At 38.9% G+C, this 23660-nt stretch overlaps 1 protein-coding gene across 3 annotated transcripts in view; it reads left to right on the top strand.

The window, feature by feature from the left end:
* The first annotated feature begins 1602 nt into the window (after positions 1-1602).
* klf12b (Kruppel-like factor 12b) overlaps positions 1603-23660 on the top strand; it is a 48447-nt gene continuing 26389 nt past the window's right edge. The window contains exon 1 of one of the 3 annotated variants that reach the window (XM_051904718.1): positions 1603-1786. The gene's annotated coding sequence lies outside the window, so the exon portion shown is untranslated. The other 2 variants (XM_051904717.1, XM_051904719.1) reach the window with 2 other exon arrangements.

Here is a 23660-nt window from a genome sequence, read left to right as displayed (position 1 = left end):
CCTCTTTGCAGGGGAGCTAAGATGGGGCCATGTTCCCTGGCAGAGTTCCATACACGGCTCACCCTCCCACTGGAACGCCTGATTCCAGTTCAGCCCTTTACAAGACATGCCAGGACCCTTTGTGTGCCAGGCTGGGCTGGGTGTGCGGGCAGAGCGGGACTGCTTCCTCGAGATGTCATTATTGCTGGGGAAATTGCCACTCTTGTCAGAGGCTGCAGCTGGGTGGCATAGCATTTCATAAAGAAGCATCAGGGCTAATCAGCATTAAAAGAACCAGCAGAGCAGTATTTCAATGCCCATTTTGTCAAGACACAAGGATACGAGTCTTTGTTTTTTCTCGTGTAATTCACAGGGATGATCTTGTATTGATATATCTTATGATTATCTTGCAGCTCTTTTGATGATATGGGTTGTTCTTTATGGGAATCAATATTACATATTGCTTTTTAGATATGAGAAATTTCATCTGCATGTCTCAAGTGCAAAAATATCTGACGTGTTACACCTCGGTATTTAGAAATCTAGTTAGGTAATGGACTTAAGGATGCCACTACACAGCTTTTAATTGTCAAAGTTCCAATTTCAGGTTCTTATCACATACTGTATTATGAATTTCAAACTAAATTGAAACATAAATAAGCCATTAAGAGATTTTTTTCTGAAAGGGATTAGGTAAAAGCTAACATGGATAGAGTATTCTTCAAAGCACTATCAGCTCCATCAGCTTGTGTGTGCGTGGAACACAAAGTCTATCAGAGATGCAAATTAGCTCTTTTTCCTATACATTAATTAGGATTCCCAGAAGAGCGAATCTGCATCTTGAAAACCATAGCTGCCTCTTCACCAGACCATCGCCGTGCCTTCGCAACGTTCCCTTATGCATGCTTTCATGAACAGGAATAAATGGCTTCTGTTGAATTTTAGTACAGAGATGCGTTCATAATCTAATGGAGAGCAATGTCTGGTGACTAATAGAAATGGAGCCAATTAAGAGCTGTGTGTGGCATTTATATTTTTATATTTACATTCTCAGCAGACGGTTTCTTACTAAAACATCTTGTAGTGCGGAAATGAAATGTATTGCTTTATACGTTAAACGCCTACAGAGTAGTGTACGCAAAGTAGCGTAATATTGTTAATAAAATTACTTTATTTGATATGTTTTCAAATATTGTGATAAATGTGATAAATATTACAGTAGATATTACATCAGATTTTTACACATAATTGCCAAAAAGAAAATTGCAAGTGAATATGTTAAATATGTACGACTAATACGGCAAGACAGTTTAATAATAACAATAATAATAATTTTCATAATAATAATAATAACATCAAAAACAATGTCAATACTACTACTACTACAACTAATTAAATCATATTATTAGATTATTATTATTTACTTTTATTTTTTTTGGAATTATTCATTTAATGAACAAATAAAAAAATTATTTACATGTTTTCCACTGTTAAGCTCTTTTAATGTTAAAATTGTACATTTATATAAAGTAGGGCACTTTTTGTTAGGAAATATACCCACTCTATTTCTCTCTCTTCCTCTGTCTCCCCATCTCTCTTTCTCTCTCTCTCTCTCTCTTCCCCTTTAAACGGGGAGGTACTTTAGTGTTTCTCCGCTGCCTGGGCTCAGAGACATGTCGGAAACCTCCCACGAGGGGCCCCGTGTAATTCGATGCATGCTGTTAAAGCTTAGAGTATATTGTCTTCTCTTGCTTATGAAGCCTCCACCCACCGGCCCACCCTACATTTAGCGGATCATGTGACCGTGGTAAGTCATTTGCAAGTACAACAGTTCTCTGTGAGCTCCCATTCATTTCCTGAGAACTGCCCTGAGCAGCTGAGAGGAGCAGAGAGGGGAGGGAGTCACACACAGTGAGAGAGAGAGAGACAGACAGAGAGGACTGTATAAGGAAGACAGTTTCTGTCGCTCTGCAGCTCCTGGTCAGGTCTGTGTGTATTTTATTCTCTCTTGCTGTTTCTCGCTACTCTTTTTTTTCTTTTTATCTTTGAATACTTCTGTCTTGTTTGTTTGTCTCTGCTCTGTGCATCTTGTTCAGCTGTCACTGTAGTGTTACGCCAAATGACAAGTCTGATGCTCTCCAGCTTTCTATAATAATTGTACAATGCAGGTGGCCAAAGACATGATTAAAAAAAAAGCATGATGTCATTTTTTTTCCTGTGTTTTCCACTCAGTTTGAAATATGTAATAAGTGCTATGCACAGTGCCGTAAAAGTGGTTTGAAGTGTCTCAGTAGAGTTTTATTATTTCTCTGATTCATTAGATGTGTGTAGGATTTTATATAGGTGTTTTGGAGAAGGTTCAGTTTTTTTAGTTTTTTGTTTTTTAAAAGACAAGGTGGTTTTCTGGGTTAAATATTGACACACTGTCAGAGTAGCGTGTGCGAGGAAAGCGAGCCGGAGGTTTCTGAGCGGCCACTGTTCCACTCTCAAAAAAGTTTGATCCCCCCCGTTCGGCATGCATGCATGAGCGTAAGTGAGCGCGAGTGTGTATGAGTGCGTTTGCCGATGGCACGTGTATCTCTGAAGCGATGACAGGCTTCCCGGTGAGTGGAGTTACCGTGGTGACAAACTGGGGTAGAATCAAAGACTCAAGTGGTGGAGGAAGGACAGTGAGGGGGCGGGAGGCAAGCGTTTGTATGTGTGCGCCGGGGTGTTGCATGGGTGGTGTCGTGGATGTCATCTGCTTCTCAAGGAACAGTCATTGGTATTGATGGCTTGCTGTCAGTGACGGGCTCCTGGTCTGTGGGCTGGCCCGTGGCTGTTCTTTTCAATTACGCCAGACCTGGCCACAACTGACAGCGAAGGCATTTGCTCGCGAAGAGAGTGGTGTGGAGGTCGATGTGCATTTGTGTGTGTAATTGTGGGTGGAGGTTGGATTCCTTATGTGTGTGTGTGTGTGTGTGTGTACTTTGTTACTGTGTCCTGATCTGTGTGACTCTTCACGGCGCTAATGTTGGTCACTCAGCCTTAAACTGTGAGGCAGCCACTGCTGCTCAAGGCTATTCTGCCAGAGAGAGATGAGATTATTTAATGCTTTTATGGTTAAGACCCTTGCTACAGGACACACTGAGTGTATGTGAGTGTGTGTATTGCCCAAAACACTAGTAAACGATACTATTGCTGCTGATACTATAGGTCATGTTGATCACAAATGGTATTTAGTGGTGTTCAGTAACCAGCCATTATTGTTGTTATTGCTCATTTTTTTTTGGTTAAAGGTTTGAATAATGCCTTAAATTGTGTGGCTTGCTCAGGAGAGTTGTGCTAAGTGATCCAATTTACAGTTTTCACCTGGCAGACCATAAAACGGGTGGGAAAAAAGCTCTTAGATTCACACTGAATGACGGATCTTTAAAGCAGTGTCTTTGAGGTGGCCTCTTATGTCTTGGGTCAGTAAGTAACCACCTAGCAACCATACAGAACCACACACCTTAACAGCAACTGCATAGCAACATGCTACAAACCTCTCAGAACACCCTTAGCAACCGCTACCAAAGCCCTGGCAACCACCCAGAACACCCTAGCGTTGTGGCGGTGAGTTTTTCACAGACAGGCAGCACTTGCATTGTCTTTAGAGAATCAAATGGATCGTTTTTTTTATTTTAGCATGCTTAGGTTGGTGTTCAAATCTACATTTATTTTGGTGTTGCAGCTGGTTTTTTTTTAATGTATTCAGTTACATTTGTTTAGATCTAAATAAATTTTTCATGATATATATTAGCGCTGTCAAATCGATTAATTGCGATTAATCGCATCTAACAAGTTTGTGTGTGTGTGTATATATTAATATATATACACACATATACGCATATATATTACAAACGTCAGTGTTAGATGCAATTAATCGTTTTGACAGCACTAGTGTGTGTGTGTGTGTGTATATATATATATATATGTATGTATGTAAAGCATGTTGGACACTCTCTGATAAAAATCCAACCTTTAATTTGATTCATTGACTTTGTGAAGTATAACTGTTTGACACTATGGCCCCTATCAAAAGAGTATTGGAGGATTTTATCGGTGGCTCCGAGATAGCAATCAGCCAGATAGAGAGCTCAATAATGGGACCCAATAATCACAGGACAGCGTATCTGCTTATCACCTTTGCTTTACGTTGCGCTGGAGGATTCCATTAAAACAGTCTCTCCAGCCACACAAGTGGACCCTGCTGTCCATGTGGATCGGGAATTAAAGGTTAGCGCCCTTCTGCTCGAAGGAGCTTCTCACAGGTGGGCTGGGGATAGTGAATTATTAATGGAACTTGCCTAAGACTGGACACCTTGCCGAAGGGATTATATAGGAAATCCTCAAAAGACACCCCCAGAGCTCCAGCCCAGAAAGTGGGCTGGGATTGAATCCCAAACCGGCCCCATCTGTACCAGGCTCAGCCCAGGGGACTCAGGAATGCCCCTGTGGTCTACATAGCTGTCGGCTCCAGCTGATCAAATGTTCAGCTTTGCCCCCAATCCTGCTTTAGTGACAAACAGCTAAAGAGCACAGCACATTCAGAGCGCGGACATGTCGAGTTAATGTTGGGTCTGTCACCGGGCCTGTCCAGTGACACGGAGAGTGTGTCGTTTAATGATACCCTTCACTGCACTAATGGATCCAGGTGTGTGTTCTACGTAGCCAGACTAAACTGAATGATTCTGTGGTGCATACTGTGAAATAGTATGAAAAATAATTTGTCATTCCTTATTGGATCATGACATACAATATGTCTTTGCGTTGACGCTGGCTTCATGCATGTCAGTGAGTAAACTGAAGCATGTGACAGAGACAGAGTGTGTCCTTCAATAGAGTAATGACTCATGATTGTTTTCCAACTCAGAAAGTAATGTCATGATTGTTTGGTAATAAAAGAGGGACGTGGATGCCACTACTCAGTATATTCATCACTCACTTTCTATTTGACGTGCACTGTAAGAAAAGGAATGATCTGAGAATATCACGAGTACTAATTTCCAGATTATTTATTTATAATTAATTAATAGATCAATTTTATTATTTATTTATTTATTTATTTCAGGAACAGTTTTTCATTTTAAATATGTAACGATCATGTATTTATTTATTTATTTATTTCATGAACAATTTTAGGCCATTTTCCATTTGAAGTATGTGCTAAGAAGAGGGATGATCTGAAATTATCGTATTTATTTATTTATTTAATGAACAATTTTCAGGCCATTTTCCATCTGATATGTTTCTGAAAAAGGGGGCGACCTGAGAAAGATCGATTTCGTTTTTTATTTATTTAACAATTTTAGGCCATTTTCCATTTGATATATATTTCTAAGTAAGGGGCCTATCTGAGATTTTTCATGATCCGTGTTTAGTGCTAGGGCTGGACGATATGACCTAAAATCAAAATCTCGATTAATTGAACATATTACCTCAATTACGATTAATGAACGATTATTTTTTTTATTTTTTTGCCCTCATAGTTCACTGACAAGGTTTGTACTGTACATATGCTTGACTATTAAAGGTGGGATATTTTTTCCTAATGAAAGAGTGCTCCTACATTACAGCTCACTTTCAGAAGTTATTTTATCTATGATTCATAACATTTCTTACAGATTTCTACTCGTTGTAAATCCGATACAGATAAATTAGCACAGTACCAGTACATTTATTTGAATGCATTAATGAGAGAGTGATTACGTGTGTGATGTGCGAGCTACTCTCTGTATGAGTGTTCGTGTGCCACAATACATCAGCGCAGTAGCTCAATATAATGATACACATCCAATGGTCTAAAATTGCTTGAATGTCCAAACAGGCAAGCCTTTAAACACATACAATTGACAAACTTTCATGAGGACACAAGCGAAAGTGATCTGTGTGTGTTGACTCAGTGTTTGTATTCGCCTTCGTGTTGCTTCCATGCCGCTGACTGGACAGGGCAGAGTCACGTGACTACACATGCGGTAGCATGTTTTTAAGGGGAAAGTATTAACAGGATTAAAAAAAATGAAATAACCGACATGGGAAAATTGCGTCCATTAGAGGTTCTGAATTTCGGTTTCAATGACCTTTTCGATGAATCATCCAGCCCTATTTAGTGCCCATACAAAAACTAACCAAGATAAGATTAGGTGAAAGAAGGGATTGTGGGTAACTACCGTGGGTCTTATGATCTCTCTCTTCCTCCTCATTTCAACATTTCGCTAAGCTGACAAAATGTTCTAGTGTGTGTCCTCTGGTGTGTTCAACCCTTGACCCTCGTGTCCAGCCCTGGTTTGTTTACTGAAGCTGTGTGTGGTGAGGGGGGAGGGATGATTGTTGAACACTCTGACACAGAAAGCAAGACGTGGGATTCTACACCAACTTCAAGTACACAAATGATTCACGACATATGTCACTATTCAGTATCAGTAATTCTGGATATACCCTACACTCTTTATTTCTGTCATGTGTATTATGCAGAATGGTCTTTATGGCATGAATATCTGTAGTGATGTATTCACATATGCCTTTTTTAGTTATTAGACATGGTATGGCTCTGCTGACAGTAAGAGAAATCAAATACGACCAAACCTGCGCTGTACACTATCTATGTGCTGTTCTCTGCCTGTCGTCATGACAACACCAATAGCGCACCTATCTGCCGTCCCTTAACCTGAGATGACTTTTGGGAACTTAATGGAAAAAAAAATAGAATCAATATAATCCTTCAAAGCATAACAATACATACAGGATTTGTTCTGATTTGATTTTTTTTTTTTTTATTGCTTAGTCAGGGGACTCAAAAACCATCAGTAGGACATTCTGAGATATGCATGAACTTTGTTAGCAGTTGTAGGTCCAGCGATCTGGGGGTTGAGAAATAATGCAAACAACATATGGAGTCAATTATGATCCAAAGGAAAAACACAGCATGCATGGCTCAGCTTTGAGAGACTCGAACTTAAGTCAATGTCATATAGTATAACTTCCCTCCGGCGACTAGCTCAGACCCATACCTGGCACTTAATGTTGGATATTAGCAGAAAACGTGGAAAAGTAAACTGAAAAGCAGATGCTGCATGTGAAGCATAAATAGAAACCCAGCTGCTTATTCTATTAAGTGAGGCTATTGTGTCGGAATGGGTCTTTATTTTATTTTATTTTACACTAACAAAAGGTACAATCTAAAATTATCATGAGTATTTATTTATTTATTTATTTATTCAATTATTTATTTATTTATTTCAAGAACAATTTCTGGCCATTTTTCATTTGATATATGCTCTAAAAAAATTTATATATACACATCCATATTTATTTATTTATTTGTCAAAAACAATCTACCTGTCTGTCTATCTGTCTGTCTATCTATCTATCTATCTATCTATCTATCTATCTATCTATCTATCTATCTATCTATCTATCTATCATCTGTTTATGTTCAGACTCATACCTGGCACCTAAATCTGGATATTAGCAGAAAACGTGGAAAAGTAAACTGAAAAGCAGACACTGCATGTGAAGCATGAACATAAACCCAGCTGCTTATTCTATTAAATGAGGCTATGGGTGCCTGAATGGGTCAAATTTCAGGATAAAAATACCCTCATGAGGACTTCCTGTTTTATTTAATGTTCAAGCAGGTTGAACTCTGAATTTTTGCTCTGTTATTTTACTCAGTGTGGCAAGAGTGCCGGTTATAGATTTGCAGAGAAAAACAGAGCGTGCGAGATGACTGTGTGCTGTGCTTCGTGTGTGTTGTGATAGTGTGTGTTCTTGTTTGGCACAAATGCCATTGCTCAATCAGAGAGAGTGTGTAGGAGGTTCTACAAGAGGATGTGAGCTGTGTAAATATGCACATTCTGAAATTGTGAATCTGGGTTTACATGCTTTTTGGAAGAGAGATTATTGTGTAGGTCCGTCCTGTTCACATTTAACCAACCAAAATTCTGTCGGAGTTTAGTTAGCAAACTAGCAAGTAAGTTGCCATTTGTGTTTTTGCATTGATACCTGGTTTTGTTTATCTCAAATGTATTTATGTGTGTAGGGGGAGGGGGCCGGTGTGCAAGGCTTAGAAAGGCTTTGAAAGAGGCATCTTAAAGAACCTCTCCACCATTAAGGCTGGAGGATGAAACCAGCCCCCCCCTAGACATGAGGAGTGGGTTATTGTACTGATGATAATACACTCCACACCACCTCCACCCACAGACCTCCAACCCTCCTCCCATCTACCTCCGCAAACACACTTAACAGTCTCAATACGTTGTATAACCTGCATTGCTATACATAGTACGACTGCTCTTATTTCCACATGATGTACGGTGAACAGTAGAATGACATGCTATGAATGAAAGGCCTGTAGCTATTCTCCTTATATAGCATTGATGGCAGTTGTGTAACTGCAAGTGGCATTCAAGTACGCGTTTCAATTGCTATTATTTACAGAAAATCACCAGTCCTGATATGAAAGCATGTGGTATAACTAGACCTAATTTTCTGAAGAGAATGTGGGTGCTGCTAACCTATGCTAAGCTAACGACTATGATGCTAAAGCCCCGGGTATGTGCCGCATTCCAGGCAACCCGTAACCCGTGTTTTTCCTACCTTCTACCACTAAAAAGTACACTGGAGCGGCAGTCAAACCCGTGACTTTCCACCCGTGAACTCGTACTAGAACGATGTACTCCCAGTTCCGCGCTCTGACGTCACATAGCCTGCGAAACAACAATGGCAGCCCCTACAGATGTGGTGTTTATGCAAATGCATGGTAAAATAACGTAAAATAAAAGGTATAACAGCTTCTCTTGCCTTATGCGCCGTTTTTCCTTCTCCGTTTCCCTCAAATAAGCAAGGAGTAAGCACCTTTGGCGATAGAAATAATTGTAAATAAGCATAAGCCCGTATGGTCCGCCATGCTGGTTTGTTTACACTCAGGCAATTTGGTGTGACATGTCTGAAATGCTACAAAGTCGTGAGTCGTGGTTTGAAGTCATGACTTATGGGCTGAAAAACCTGCCTAGAACGCAGCAATACTTCGGACGTAATTTTCATCATGCGGAGGGCTCGGGGCCCAGGTCACGCGTGACCTTTCCAACGTGATCACGTAATGCGTGGCGCATCGCAGAGCACTTGTGGTTTTTTTTTTTTTTTTTTAGAAAATGACCGATCGTTTCGCCTTATTCCTTGACTGGGATCGTGTAGAGTCCATGCACAGCTGTTTTTACCATTGATAATAATAAGAAATGTTTCTTTAGCACCAAATCAGCATATTAGAATGATTTCTGAAGGATCATGTGACACTGAAGGATGGAGTTCAGTTCTTTTACATTGTAATAATATTTCACAATATTTCTGTATTTTTGATCAAATAAATGCAGCCTTGGTGAGCAAAAGAGACTTCTTTCAAAAACATAAAAAAATTTTACTGACCCCAACCTTTTGAACAGTAGTGTATATAATTTGTATGTACATTTTATAAGCATATGCATTAAACATATGAGTTTAGGTGAGTAAGTAAGTCACACTTTACTGCTGTAAGTATAAAGGTGAAGATTGGCCCTAAGCATCTGACAATGCACAGCTCGAGTGTAAAACAGTATTGTTGTTTGCTCATCTGTGTGTGATGTTTTCTTTGGATGGAACTTCTACCTTTCCAGCAAACAGAGCTACCCTGCAGTCCACAGCTGGTACGAACACAAATGGCCCTTAAAAGTTAGCTTTGGACACCTTTAAATGGATTTACTTGAATGCTGCGGACAGCTGTGAGTGCCTTCTTAGCAGGTGTAGGATTTGAGAGGAGGGGCATTCTTCTTACCTGTCAATCACATCACAAGCAATTGTGGTTGGGTGACAAACGGGATGTGCGTTTCTATTGCGGAGAGTTTTTTTTATTTTTTATTTATGCATTTAAGTAATAGCCAGAGAATGAACTGACTTTCTCAAATAGGACTGTTGTGCAACAGAGCTTATAATTGTAATGGTCAAGAAGTCACACTGAGAAAGTGGAGGGCTTTTCTTTTTTTTTTTTTTTTTACAGCAGTGACATTTCTGATGGTCAAGACTGTCAATGTATTGGTCACATGTCAGTGACAAGACTGATTACAATGGGCTGGGTTCATTAAAAGTGGATTAATGACATGTGAATCAATGTGACATTACCACTACATGACTACTCATTAGTCATAATGACTTAAAAACAAAGAAGTTAGATTTTTCACTTCTGTGGTTACAGGACAGCATGCTGTAACACAGGAGGTACGAAATATCCTCGTTTTCTGTGGACAAACCCTGTTTTTGATAGCCTGTCCTGGCTGTGGCTGTCCTCAGAAATTTCCCCATTTATTTATTTATTTATTTATGTAAGTATGTATGTATGTGTGTTTTTACTGAGATATTCCCCATTATAACATACAGTGTTTAATTTCTTTATTTTATTTTATTTTATTTTAAAATAACAGGAAATTATAGAGTAAAACAGAAATAAAATCTAAAATTCTTTAAGGCTGTTAACTGTTTGCCAAACTGCTATGCATTACATAGCAGTTCAGTATAGTAACTTCCTGTAATGCATTATTTTGGATGTGCACTGACATCATTGTCCACAATCATTAGTTTGAAGGGTGCAAAGGTGCTGCAGCAGAACAGTCTTTACAAGCGTTATAAGTGTGCGTTGATGTCTAAATGTAGTTTTTTTTTTTTTTTTTTTTTAGTATTAATAATTTTAGTATTATTTATATTTGTTTAATTTTAGTTGAAGTTTTAATATTTTTGGCCATTTTTATTGGGTTTTGTTTTTTATGTTTCTATTTAGCTTTGATTTTTTTTATTTCAGTTTTAGTAATTTTAGTACTTCAATTTAAACTTAATTCAGTTTTTTATTTATAAAACAGATGTATGATGCTTGGCATCCATTCTACTAAACATTGCTGAAGAACTACATTGCTTGGCAGAAGGATTATTATTTGTTATTAAAAAGTTTTCACATTTTTGTTGCTGTGTTTATTTTATGAAACATTGCCAGCTATAACTGTTTTATAAAAGCAGTAAAAAAGCCCTTTAAAGCTGTAGGTTACAATGTTATTTTTATGTATTTATTTATTTATTTATTTTTGTAATATTTGTATTTTGTTTTATTTGAGCTTTATTTCAGTTACTAAAAATGATTTTTAACAGTTTTTTTTATTTAGTCAACAATACTAAAGTAGAAATGTCCCCCGGTTTTCATGTCAGAAATCTGGTCACTTTACAGTTCGCCAACTGCAGACTCTTCTGACGTGACGCACTCTGAGAAGGAGAGAAAGAGAGCGAGAGCTGTGAGGCATTGCTGGTCAGAGGCAGTTCATTAGCTTTCTATTCTGAATTGGAAATGAGGTTGGATTTCTAGTTCCTGTGCAAACTGAGGGCTTGGAGGGAGAAAATATGGGGTAGGAGCAGCATATCAGCACATGCACATTCCTTATTGATCCAGCACAGATCATCAGCATTTAAGTCCACTTCTCTCCAGCTAAATCCCTCTGAGGTGACCACGCTGCCCATTCCATACCTCTAGGAGCAATTGAGGTTTTTGTGTCAGGTCTATTTTAAAGCACAGACCACTGAGACCACTGCACTTTAACTAAAGGGGGAAGGGAAGAGGTGTGCTAGCAGTGGCTGGGGTCACCCCTCTCTTGTGCAGCCTACCATTTCTGATTATAAGTAGGGTGTATGTAACAGCAGATTTCTTTGTACTTAATGTCAGGGCTGGGCTATATAGCAAAAAAAAAAAAGAAAAAAAAAGAAGAAGTAGTTGATATTCTCATTATTTAAAATGTTTAATATATTGTAAGAAAATCTTGTTAAAAATAATCATATGCATTTTTTGTTTCATTCATTATGTCAGTGTTGCATTATTTTAAAACTCAGTTTCCAGCAAATATATTGTAAATATTCAATATATTGCCCAGTTCTATTTCTACTCTACGTTACTGTTAAAACAGTATGACACTGCGGTGAGATGGATACAGTAGTAAGAACAGGATACATTTAGTGTGAGTACTAGGGTGAAATTTTGGAAATTCATGAGAAATATTTCAGAGGTCATAGACCGATTTGTCTGAGGAACCAAAGCTCAGGAAGCCAGACAGGTTTACGAGAAGCTGCAAAACCACGCGAGTGAAAAAAACAAAAAAACCAATGGCGTTGCTTTAGCTGTAAAGACGCCCCTTTGCTGAGTTGAAAGCCCATCACTCTGCATCTTGATACTTCAAACAAAATAGCTAAGCTGTGACTAAATGTATCATGGATGTGTTTAGCGATGCTAAGCCCTTTAATTCTGTTTTCATAAACTTTTACTCAGATTTTTCAGCTGAAAATGCTGATCAGGACCAGCTGATATTGTTAAGGATGCAGATATTGTTCTGTGGTAATTGTGGTAATAGGTGATGCATTTTTAAAACATTAGTATTAGTATTGTTCTTAGCATTACATCCTGCTGCATGGGTTCCACTAAACATTAATTTTTAGATGTTTTTGTGGTTTTAAAAAAGCATAAGTTAAGAGTGGACTCTGACTCCTCTTTTCTCCTTTACTCCCTTTTACACAACTCATGACCTCTCACCCCCATAGCACTGACCAATCAGTAAAATAAACCTAGCTGATACTTTATCTCATAATATTATGTAATATGGAAAAGGATTTGAGAATAATACTTTTATGCGTATGTTTGAAATCATACCGGGAGTTTTAATACCAGATTTCTTCTCTTTTCTAAGTTTTTAAAGGAACTGAATGGCGTAATTAGGCATGATTTTTCTTGCTCCATCTTTGACATACAGCAGAACCAAAGTTTGACTGTGTGCAGCTTTTTTTATGTGAGTAGTGTGGACTAGGGCTGTATCTCATGGACTAAGCTGTCTTATCCTCATTGAATCACTGACACAGGATCTCCCTGTGCAGAAATAGCCAGAGCCCAAGGGCATATTGCTGGACTATGGGTGCTTCCGTCAGCCTGTGTTTTGGAAAGTTGGCCTAGTGTTTACAAGAGCCTCAGCGTTCTATTAAAGGTCTCGTACTTCCTATCAGGTGTGTGAGGCCTAGTGATGGGGGTAGTAGGATAAAATTGATGTACAGTACAGAGTCTTTTTACAGCTGCCATCTTGGATGGGTCCCAGCATTTGACTCTGCTGATGGTGTTTAGGGCTTGCATGTTTTTCCCTCTTCTGAGTGAACTGGATTATGCTCTATGCATCTTGATTGCATTGACATGACTCTAAAAGCGGCATTTGAGAGTAGTGCATTCCCTTCTGACCTAATTTTTTTTGTGTTTCGAGTTTATCTGGTCATGTCTTTCAGCACTCCTTCTGTTCGTCTCTGAGTCAGAGTACATTTGTCACACTCAGAAAAATAAAAAGAGTTACAAGACTGCAAATCTGCTTGGTTGGGGGCCCGAGTGAATGACAGGCATTGTTGTGTGGCTGTTTTTAGCCAGAGGAAAATGGCAAAGTGGGCTCCCTGAGGTGAAGCGCTACCGTCTGGATGCGCAGGGAGGAGAACACACGCTCAGATTACTCAGCTGGTACTGAAGCAGCACATCTCTCTAGAGCTCGAATAAAAAAAAAAAAGGTCCCAATAGCGGCCAAAGTCTTAGGGCAGACTTGTCTGCCAAGGAAAATGCGCCTTATGAAATGGAAAGTCTGAAGTCATTCACAGTATGCCAGAAAAGATTAAGCAAAGAAATATGGTCCACTCCGAAGTATGGGGAGCGTTAGGGTTAGAATCTACGCTATCCACCAGGAAGAGATGTGGATGTGGGCGTGATTGTACAGTATATGTTATTTGGTTTTCTTAAATTCATTCGCTGTTCAGTTTGTGTAAGGGAAGAAGTAAATTCCTCTTCAAATGCCGTAAATACTCTGACAGTACCTGAGAAGACCTTAATGTTGCACCAGTGAAAAAGTTTTGTGAAGTATCAGATGGTAGTGCCATGTTACTTTGTGTATATATAATATATATATTTCCAAAACCTTTTTTTAGCAGTTTATGACAGCAGATACTGGTTAATACATCAAAAAAAAAAAAAAAAAAAAAAAAAAAAAAATCATTACCATGATACCATGTACAAAAAAAAAAAAAAAAAAAAGATACTGAAAGAAATGTACCACCCCAACTACCCCCACCCACCCCCTAAAGGTTAAGTTCCTTTGTCCAGCATGACAGTAAATGGAAGGGCGATATTTAGCCTGCATGTTTTCTGCTGGTAATGACAGAGTGCTGACTCGTCATATTTGCTGTTTATAGGAGCTCCAAAGTAGGAAGTGAGCTTGAGCTCTGTCTTGCAGACATTGTCTGGCAGTGGCAAGAGGAAGCCTGATTCTCATTGCATCATGTGGACTGTTTGAATTTTTTGACTTTAGTGGTTAAAGGATTTTTCGGAAGAAGATTAGCAGGAACTTTATTTCATAAAATGCATAAATGTAGACTTAAAGAAAAGTAAAAACGTTTGAATTTGGGCAGGAACTATCTCTTTATAGACAGTATTTTTACAATCTTTTGGTAGCACTAGTGGTTCAGAAATTGCACACTTCACCTTTAATATTTATTTTTTTGCAAATCAAAAGGCAAGGTAATCTATTTACAAGAGCTCAGCGGGGAGCAGCTCTCAATAGCTCTTCTCCTCAGTGTGGAGTCTGATGTTACGTAAAATGCTGTTCTTTTGCTCTGGTTGAGCCTGAGAGGCTCTCTTGGCATGTTTGAGTTCAGTGTTCTTGTCTGGCTCTTGGCTAGGCTCCAGTGCTTAAATCTCTACCTCCCTCCTCAACCACCACCTCCTTCTCTTCCTCTCATCCCCATCCTCATTTCCCCCTTCGGCCCGTGGCAGCAGGACCAGCCTCTGTGCCACAGATGCCTGCAGTTGCTCTGGGCTCTCGACATGGGAACAAAGCATTGGCAGGACCAAGGGAACCCGTCTGTTAGTGTGCTACTCCTCCAGTGCAGATATGAATTCAGATATGAAACGCCTCCAAGCAGTAGCATGATCATCCTGCTCCTCTTTCTTTTCTGCTCATGTTCCAAATTTTGTCTTGTTATTCTGAAATTTCTTGGTGTTTTGGAGTATTTTATACTAGGATATATTGCTACCATATCAGTTAATGGCTGATATTGGAGATTGATGTTTAATACATATAAGCCTACTGTATATTGATTATTTTATTGTGTGTTGTTAAAGTATTAAAAAGCGTTTTTGGTCATTGAAATCAAGCTGAAATAAAATACAAATATTAGATGGAAAAAGAAATAGAACTATTACTATATAGAAAAGAAAAATTATTATAAATTAGTAAAGGACTGTCTGATGGCCTGGGGTCAGCATGAAAGACAATGTTTAACGAAGAATTGTTGGGTCAGTGCTGCTACTTCATGAAGGTTTATCATATTCATGTGTTTTTAAGTCTTGTGTATTTAAACATTTAGGTGATTTTAAACTATTCAACCATAAAAAGAAGTAAAAAAGAACTCAATTCAGTAATCTCTTTCGCATCTTGTGCTTGAAATTCACACAAAATTATGTTAAGATACCCGTCTTGGTGGGGATCCTCATTAACACAGTCATTATGTCAGTTAAGTGAATGTAGATCTTTGGCCCTATTTCCACCTGACATTAAGATGCATTTTGGTCGATTGGATCACAAGTGGACGAGGACGACACACACCCATTTATACCTGGTATTTTAACCTGTCTCTTTTATCCACTTTCAACCACTTCTGTCCTGATGTCCAAAAGACAAAGAGAAAATCACTCACTGGGTCAAAACAATGAAAACAATATTATTATTTAGCTAGCTTGTTAGCAGGCCAGTGAAAATTTTGGCAGTAAAAGTAAAGTTTTAATCACTGGCCCAACCAGTAAAAAACATATCCTTTGATTTGAGCCCTGCTTTGTCGCATCTATTGTAACTTAAAGTTAATCTTTAAAAACACTACTAATTTAATAATACTGTAGTTAAATGTAATCTTTAGCAAATCTTAAAATGAATACCCATTTTTTCATACTTTATGTTATAATGTAATGATGCCTGAATTCACTTGAAACTATTAATTTCATTTGCTTTGTGTTTTTTTTTACAAAATAGTATAGTATTTAAATAACTGCCATAACAAAAAAAAAAAAAAAGATTATCGAAATATTGGTAGCGATCAAAATTTTAATGTCAGTGCTTCACTATTTTATACCCCTTGACAGATTTAGATTAGTCTAGAAATACCTCCAAACCACTTAAATAGAGGTTCCCCTGTAACGCCCCTCACATCAATGCCACACCAGGCTTGGCGAGGCAGAAAGTTACACAATAAGGTATGCAATCGGCTCCAGGGGGCAAGTTGAAAGCTCTTTAAATCGTTGTGTAGCAAGGTCAGCGTGGGGTCCAGGAAGGTCAGGCTTTTCCACCCAGGCCTGTCACCTCATATTGATCCGCTCGTCATTCGTTGGGGTCTGCTCGCCGATTCCGCCCCCTGCACCGTGCCTCCGTCGGCACCCACGTCCATCGGGGAGTTCTGGAGCTATGGCTGGGCATGGGAGTGCCAGCCAATCCCCTCCCCTGGCTCCCCCATCCTCAGCCGGAATCAAATCCCAGGCGGGCCCCCTCCCTGTTGCCCCGTTTCCAGTTGAATTGCCCTCATTCTTCTCAGGGAGCCTCTCGGGGGACGGCTCCAGCCGTGCATGGCAATGAGATGCCTGAGCACTCAGCTACTGCACCTCCCATGCTCATAACGCTCACACCTGGGATCACCATTTCATTTCAGCGTCCCGGTGAAATGGAAAGGTGATCTTAATCTCTTTTTCGCTTGCTCGATTGCTTTCTTTCCATTTCTCCAGGTCTTTAAAGGGATAGTTCACCCAACAATTAAAATTCGGTTACACTTTACAATAAGGTCTTATTAGTTAATTTTAGTTAATGCATACTTTTTTTTTCTTTCTCCATACAATAACAGTCAACGGGGTCCACAGTTGTTTTGGATCCCATTGACTTTTATTGTATGGATAAAAACAATCTGAATCATTCTTCAAACTATCTTCTTTTGTGTTGCACAGAAGAAAGAAATGCATATAGGTCTCCTGCTCTGTATGCTTGATCAAATGGAATGCATGTCAAGGCAAACAAACACACTCCCATGGGTCTTTTTTGGTATTAAAACTAAACCTTACATATACACAAGATGATTAATTATCCATAAACAATTTCATTACATACAAGTCTTAATGTGAAAATTCCTCTGTTAGGGTTTGCTAGGGTAATACACTGACAGTATACTAGATTAGATAAATCGCACGATCTGACGAAGAGCATTTATGCTGTTTGGAGAAGGCGGAGGAAGATGGATCTAGAATTAGTCATCATTACTCTTGCCTCTTGTATCACATTGCCGCTGTTAAATACAGTTGGCGATACACCATCCTCCGTCACAACCTCTTGATTAAGTGTTAATCAATTGGAGCTAAGATAGACAAATTGTGCCTAAATGTTAACCTCATGGTGCTGTACTCAATTATGCTAATAATCTGTTCATTTGATGGTTAATGAAACAACTGAGACCTTGCTCTTGGTATTGATTTCCCATTTGGAGCTCTCTTAAGGGACAAGGTTAGTTAGGCAAGAGGTTGGCTCATTTATCTGATCTAATGATCAATGTCTTGGAGTGATATGCTTACGCAGTACACAAGAGTGTGATGACAGCTCCTTTGACACACAAAAAAAAATAACTGGCTGTTGAACAGCGAGTGCCCTGGTCAACTGCGAAACCTCGCATGTCAATCCAGAAGGACAATAACCCTCTGAGCTCCAACTTGAGTTGCCATGGCAACATTATCTCAGCCCACCACTACCTGGAGCCATTGGACATCCTGATCACAATATCAATCCAATGCACACAGATTAACTTGGAAGAACGCTCAGTCAATGACAAGAGGGTAGGGTTACAATTCACACAGAAATTACATTTTCCTTTTAACTCCATATGACTAAGAATTTTTTTTTTTTTTTAGAATAGCTAGAGAGCTTGTTAAATACAGTTCAACTGTGCAACTGCTAATGACTAACTTCTTGTGTTTAGAATTACCCTGATTGATTCGAAAGAGCTTTACACCAGTACACTGAATTGTACTTTATATTATAAAATCATACACTACTGTTTAAAACTTTCTGTAATAATTTAAAAATGTTTTATAGGAAGTCACTTTTAATCACCAAGGCCACATCAAAATTGCGGTAAAAATAGTAATATTGTGAAATATTATTACAATTTAAAATAACTTCTGTGTATTGTAAACAGTCATTTATTCCTGTAATGGCAAAGCTGAATATTCAGCAGCCATTCCTCCAGTCTTCAGTGTCAGAAATCATTCTAATATGCTGATTTGATAATAATAAGAAATGTTTCTTGAGCACTAATGTTGAAATCTGTTGTGCTGTGTAATATTTCAATGGAAACATTGAACATTAACAAAGATTAATAAATGCTGTAGAAGTGCAGTTCATTATTAGTTCATGTTAACTAATGTAGTTAACTAATGTTAACTAATGAACCTGTAAGGTGTTACCAAAGAAAATTTTACTGTCCCCAAACTTCTAAATGGTAGTGTATGTCTAAATGTTATTTATTTATTTTTTCCCAAATGTTTGAAAATTTGGTTATAGTTTGGTCTGTTACAGTTTTTGTCATTTTGCATGTTTTTTTGTCAACAAAACTGCCATTTTATATTAATTGCCATTTTAATGACTAAAATTACTGAAGACTAAACTGATTGAATGTGACATGACAAAGTGTGACATAGTAAAATGTTTGTCCAAACACAGTAACTGTGTGAAAATGTACACTGGCCATAAGCATAACAACGTTGATTCATCCAGTGGACTGTAGTGTTGTCTCATCTTCACCAGAATGGGTTCAGCCCAAGTGCTGAGTCGAGATCTGGGCCTCATTTCCTGCTGCCCATGCCAGGAGTGAAGTGTAATAGAGATGTTTAAAGCGTATCTGCTTTGCTTGCATTCCATCATGTGCTGCTGCTAAAATAATAAGTGCATGGGTTACTTCAGGACACCTCCCTCTGAGCCACAATCACACTGTTGTGATTGGCTCTTTCGTGAAGTTCCCCTTTGCTAAGACTCATAGCGACTCTGAAAGCCACACTGACCGTGTTTACAATACTAGTGACAGATGCTCCTACAAGCTGCATGCATCTCTAAGTAAGTTATTTTGACAGGAGGAGATTTATATTCACTCCTTTCTATCCTCAAGACAAGTCACCTGTCTGTTTGTTTATGTGTGAATTCATCCCCTCCAAAAGGCGAAACCCAAACAAACATGAGGACACATGAATATTGCATTTCCCAAGATGCCAATGTGTCTATTACTGTGCCTTTATGGTGTTAAAAATGGTAAATTGAGTAGACGGGGGAGAGAAACTCTCGGTGGGAGTTCTGGAGCGTCTCATCTCCCCATCATGCAGTGCTCTAAGAGCTATATTAACTTGTAATCAGATTCCACCAGTTCATTAAGGCTGTCTCCTTGTGCATCCCTTGGATGTTGAGGGAGGTGGCAACTTTTTCATTTGGGAGAGAGTCTGGTAGAGCAATGCCCACGGTAAAGCACAGAGCTGTAACAAGCCTGTAGTCTTTGTTCTGATACTCAGACGCCTGAGGGGAGTTTGCACAAAGACGTGGATTCTATTAGAAAGTCTTGTCGTTTGTGTGGATATGCAAGAAGAGAAATGTCAGGAGACTCTGATAGCAGAGACAGCCTTGAATGTGTGAATGTATATAGATATGTGTGTGTGTGTTGTACGAGTAAGCCCACGTTTGCTAGAACAGTTCTACCCTGTAGACATGCAGCAGGTCACCTAGGGCAGTGGTTCTCAACGACGTTCCTGGAGGCCCCCCAACACTGCACATTTTCCGTAGCTGTGTCTCATTTCGAAGGCTGCGTCTTCCGGAGGTCGCATTCGAAGGTTGCATTGAGGCTGTATCGTTTCAGAAAAGTAAGTAGGACACTCCGAACGCGACCTTCGAATGCACCCTTCTTTCACAGGAATTCAGGGGATGCATGAGGTGTATCCTTCGCTGCTGCAGATAGCCCACAATTGTTTGCGTCTCTGTTAACAACCGTCATTTATTTGAAAAAAAATTAAAAATAAATGGCGGAGTCGGCAAATGTAGCCTACATAAAAGCGAAGATGTGTTTAAATGTAAGTAGTTCCATGCTTGTTTTGGTTTTAGACTTTGTTCTTCTTAATATCCTCCTATAAAACAAGTAAATACATTTTCTTTTCAAAATTGCTTTAAAAATGTATTAATAATTTTCATTCATTTGCTGAGAGCGCAGCGAGGCTGCCGTGAACGTGTTGGCATAGGAACGATATACTTTCTGTTTCCTTTCCTGCCTGTGTGTCCTATGAAGGACGTCTCGTTTAATTCTGGCTAAGGACACTTCATATACCGCATCCTTCACAGGATTCGTCCTCTTGAGGATGCAGCCTTCGAAATTAAATGAAATGAGACACAGTGCATGTCTCCTTATTCTGACACACCCATTTCTGGTCTTGGAGTCTCTGCTAATGAGCTGATGACCTGATTCAGGTGTGCTTGATCAAGGAGACATGCAAAATGTGCTGTGTTGGGGGGCCTCCAGGAATGTGGTTGGGAAACTAGGTGATGCCGAATGTTTTTCCTATCTACAGGTCCCCTTTACACCTTGCTTTAAAGGGTTAGTTCACCCAAAAATGAAATTCACCCTCATGTCGTCCCAAACCCGTAAGACCTTCGTTCATCTTCAGAACACAAATTAAGATATCTTAACATGCCATTTCCTGTTGCCAGCAGGTGGCGCTTTAATGACGGCTCCTGTGTCAGCATCACACGAATGCGTCGTGCTGCTCAGGTGTACAGCATCGGCCAGTACTGAGTCGGCATTCTGACGTAGAACCTGGAAGCCTGCACTGTATGTACAATGTAAACAGCGTAGGAGAATGACAGGGTCGAGGAGAAACCGTTGAATAAAGTCGTTATTTTTGTTTTGTATATGCGCACAAAAAGTTTACTCGTCACTTCATAACATTAAGGTTGAACCGCTGCAGTCACGTTGACTATTTTAATGATATCTTGTGAGTAATTAATGACAGAAATTTAATTTTTGGTTGAACTAAACCTTCAAAGGTGGTCTGGGATGGTTTTTGCCCATATTAAGGACATCCTATTATTTATTCAAGTATTTTAGGAATTGCCATACTGATACCAACAAAACCAACAAAGTTGTCAGTAATGTTTTTTCTCCTCTGTAACAAGACTATATTTATTACTTTTATTAGGGCCTGAGCACCTGATGGTGTGAGGACCCTATTGGAATTGCTCCGTTTCTTCTTCTTATTCTTCCGCTTCTGGCAAATGAATTGCTTTTTTGAGGGCCTAAACATGCTCAAAAACTCATGAAGTGAGTCAGAAGTGGTGAAAATTTACATCTGTTATGGGTTTCAGAATTAGGTGTGGCAAAATGGCTCGATAGCACCACCTACAAAATTTCAATGAAGTGCTCCTCGCGCTATGTTTCACGTACAGGTATGAAATTCGGTGCACACATGTAACAGCCCAATACCTACAAAAAAGTCTCTTGGTATGAAATCTGAAAACCAACAGGAAGTGAGATATTTTGAATTTTCTCTGCAAAATTTGTGCAATTTTTGCCATTTCCACACGTTGTACTTTAATGAACTCCTCCTAGAGCTTTAATCAGATCAACATCATATTTGGTCAGTCTAATCTAAAGGCCTTTGCAACGTTAAATTGTGAGGATCTAGAGTTTTCGCTGAAGGGCGTGTCTGTGGCGGCCTGACAAAGTTCGATGTTTCGCCATGAAACAGGAAGATATAACTCGGGCATACAATGTCCGATCTGCCCCAAACTTCACGTTTTATTAGAGTCCTGACCTGAAGACATCTACATGGCAATATTCAGTTACAGTCATAGTGCCACCTGTGGGTAACAGCAAATGACTTGTTTTACACTGTGATTAACTCCTCATAGAGATTAAACCAGATAAACACCATTATGCTGTCAGTCTAATCTTAAGGCCCTAGTGATATTAAATTGCAAAGATACTGACTTTTTGCTGAAGGGCGTGTCTATGGCGGTCTGACAAAGTCTGATGTTTCGCCATGAAAGAGGAAGCTTTGGCATACAATATCCGATCTGCCCCAAACTTCACATGTGTGATAAGAGTCCTGGCCTGAAGACATCTATATGCCAATATTCAGTTAATCATAGTGCCACCTGCTGGCAACAGGAAATGGTATGCTTTACTCTGTAATTCACCCCCAGAAACACATTTCAATATGCCACGAAGTACCAAACATACTAGAAACACGTTAAATCATGCAACACTTGGCCAAGTGCTAATGTATGCGATTATTGCCACAAAACAGGAAGTTGTTGTAATTCAGGCATACAATGTCCGATCTGCTCCAAACTTCACCTGTTCGATAATAGTCCTGGCCTGAAGACATCTACATGGCAGTATTCAGTTACCGTCAAAGCGCCACCTGCTGGCAACAGGAAGTGTGGCACTTTGAAATGAATTTGCCATAATTCTCCTGTATTTTCTCACTTACATGCATGTCGCCCACTGTTCACTGTTTTCCTGAGGCCAACGGGTGGCGGTGAGCCCGGGTGCGAGGGCCCTTTCATCGCTGCTTGCAGCTTTAATTACTATTTATAACTTTTATTATATAGTTATTAGTTATACTTCTAGAATGGAAAATTATAATATATTATATATATATTATGTACTAGAGATGTATGTGCTGTTAAACTGAGGTGCATATGCTTTTTAGTTGTATTGTTTTTTTCTCTTTCTTATAAATAAAATGCATCTTTACATTCAGCTACTTAAGTAAAATGTAATAATAAAAATAAGCAAATACGTTGTTCAAGCAATGTGTTCATAAATAGGGACAACATAAACTGGGTCTTGTGATTTGCTCAGCAGTATCTGATTATTTATGAATTAGACTTATTTTGTCATTTCAAAGAGAGTTATACTAAGTTAGAGCTAGGCTAAACATATACTAAGCTAATAGCTTGAAGTCTAACTAAAACACAAAAGGGTAAATGTTTAATTTTTAGCTTCAATAATACAATATGATATGTGACATTATTTAACTAAATAAACAAAAAACACCTGAATTTTTTTTTTTTTTTTTTTTTTGAATCAGGCAGCGAATAGAGTACCCATAAAACATATTATCTCAGCTGATGAAGTGGAGATAGGATTCTGCTGGGAGATTTTAGATAAACAATGTTTAATAAAAAGCCAATTAGCGGAAAATATGTTTTTCCTCTCTAAGTTACTTAATTATTGGTGTTTATTCACAAAAAAAAGCTTACTTGATACTTTATTTATCCTGGATTCTTACAGTAGCTTTGACAGGATTCAATATTATGGCTTTCTTACTATGCTACATTCTGTGTCGCTCACTCTTCACAGCCCTTTAGGTGTAAAATACCAGTCAAAATACAGGCCACATATGTTTGTTTATCCTCAGATATACTGTAAACCTGCTTACTAACTGCATACCGTCATGACATCATTGCCTGTTGCAGTGTAGCCTGTGCTATTGTTTGGAGCATGCTAGGTCTGACTCAATC

The sequence above is a fragment of the Ctenopharyngodon idella genome, chromosome 9 (genome assembly GCF_019924925.1).
Source record: "Ctenopharyngodon idella isolate HZGC_01 chromosome 9, HZGC01, whole genome shotgun sequence".
NCBI lineage: Eukaryota > Metazoa > Chordata > Actinopteri > Cypriniformes > Xenocyprididae > Ctenopharyngodon > Ctenopharyngodon idella.
Note: the sequence above shows the minus strand (reverse complement) of the source record. Positions and strands in the feature narration are given on the sequence as shown.